Genomic DNA, 2,267 nt, shown 5'->3' on the forward strand with positions numbered 1-2,267 from the left:
GAGAACGAATGTTTTTATTGAATTTTTCTAGCTATTCAAGTTTCAATTTTATTGCGACCGTTCGTGAGTTTTTAGTGCATTCTATATTTTTAGCGAGCGCATTACCAGGCTCTTTGCGTTACTATTTTTCTCATAGAAATTTTTATGCATATTATTATACATAGGCTATATATGCACAATACTATATTTTACGTACACACACGTCCTTTAATTTTTTAAGGTATGATATTATTTTTATTAATGTAAATAATAAAATAATGGATTGCATTTATATAGCGCATATCCACTTATGCAATGCTCTATGCGCTTAACATGATACATATTATGGATTTACAAATCAATGTTAAAGGCACATAGTGTTACATACATGTGCACACACATATTCACGCACGCACGCACCACACACACACATACGTACACACATACACACATACGTACATATGCACATACGCACATACAAACTCACAACGATCTTCAGCTTGGATGGATTCTGTCTAATCGAAATATGATGAAAATAGAAATGCTTTTAGTTTCTTCTTTAAAATGTCTAGATTTTCTGCTTCTCTGGTAGTTTTTGGAAGCCTATTCCAAACAAGTGGGGCAAAATATGAAAAAGAGCGTTGGCCATATGATTTGTAATTTATTTTAGGCCTAACAAGGGTTGTTTTGTCACTTGATGATCGGAGCGTTCTAGGAGGCACATAGGGTGTTAAAAACTGTTTTAGATAGTCCGGTGATAAATCATATAAGCACTTGTAGCAAGTTAAAGAGATTTTATATATGATACGCTCTTTCATCGGGAGCCAGTGTAATTCTTTTAAAATAGGAGTCACATGATCATGCTTTAGTTTCTTAGTAATTATTTTGGCAGCAATATATTGTACTCTTTGTAGTTGTTGTAACTGTTCACCAGGTACACCAGCCAGTAAGGAATGGCAATAATCAATCCTTGACAATATAAGTGATGTTATTAAAGTTTTGGTGACACCAACAGATAGATATTTTCTAATGCTCCCTATTTTCTTCAGTTGGATATATAGAGTTTTACAAAGATTGGATACATGGGATTGCATTGACATATCTAGATCTAGCACCACACCTATTTTTTTTAAATTTTAGTTTGGGCTGATATTTCGTGGCCATTGATGTTTATTTTGATATTGTCGATTTCATTGCATGCGCTGCTACGAAGAAATAATATTTCGGTCTTATCCTCATTTAATTTTAATTTGTTCTTGAGCATCCATTTTCTTATATCATTGATACATCTGGCGATTTTATCTGTGAGATTGTGTACATTGTCAGTTGTAGTGAATCCATACAGCTGTGTTTCGTCTGCATAAAGATGGTAATTGGGGGCATATAAAGAAATTATTGATGACAGACTTTGTGTGTACATTGTAAAGATTACAGGACCAAGGACCGAACCCTGAGGAATTCCGTACTTTAGAGGTAACCTATCAGGCACATCATTGCCAATTTTCACTGACATAAATCTATTTTCTAGATATGATTTAAACAACATTAGAACAGTACTTGATAGTAAAAATGACTTTTCCAATCTCTCTAGTAAAATGTCGTGGTCGATGGTATCGAACGCCGCTGACAAATCAAGTAGAACCAAAACACATACTTTTTATTATCAATTTCATTTAAAACATCTGATGATACCTTTAAAAGAGCGGTTTCCGTACTGTGGAGCCTTTTATAAGCAGATTGAAAAGGTTCTTCCATGTCATTGGCCTTTGATGTTGTTGAACTTGACACAAAACGATTTTCTCCAGGATTTTTGATAAAAAGTTAAGATTGGAAACTGGCCTAAAATTTATCACGTCGTTTTCATCAAGACCTTGTGTTTTAAGTAAAGGTTTTACAATGGCTTGTTTGAAAAGATCAGGTACGATTCCAGTGGTGAGTGACATATTAATAAAACGAGTAACATACGGTGCGAGTGCTGTTTGTTTGTTTGTGTTTTTAATTTTAATAGTAAAGGGTTTTACGGCCCTCGCAACTGCATAAGGTCATATGAGCGCCAAGGGGTGGGTGTCAACAGAGAAGTCTTTACAGGGAATCAGACTTAGACTGGTCATATCTCTAGCTTCAACAGCACAAGGTCTGCTTCGACTATCAAGGCTCCCCAAAATAGCAGTTCACAAGAGAGTGACAAACATACAAAAGAGGTAGAGGAAAATGACAATAGTAAGGATCAGGAAAGAAAAAGCAGCAGTTCCCTGTTGTAAATCAGCCCTTTTACAACTCTAAAAGCT

The 2,267-nt window shown here is 35.1% G+C and overlaps 1 protein-coding gene across 1 annotated transcript in view; it reads left to right on the plus strand.

Annotated features, from left to right (window-relative positions):
- The window catches only part of LOC101854399, a gene marked incomplete in the record, with an annotated part of 33,249 nt that overhangs the window by 19,094 nt on the left and 11,888 nt on the right, over positions 1-2,267 (plus strand).

Source organism: Aplysia californica, unplaced genomic scaffold (assembly GCF_000002075.1).
Source record: "Aplysia californica isolate F4 #8 unplaced genomic scaffold, AplCal3.0 scaffold00082, whole genome shotgun sequence".
NCBI classification, from domain to species: domain Eukaryota; kingdom Metazoa; phylum Mollusca; class Gastropoda; order Aplysiida; family Aplysiidae; genus Aplysia; species Aplysia californica.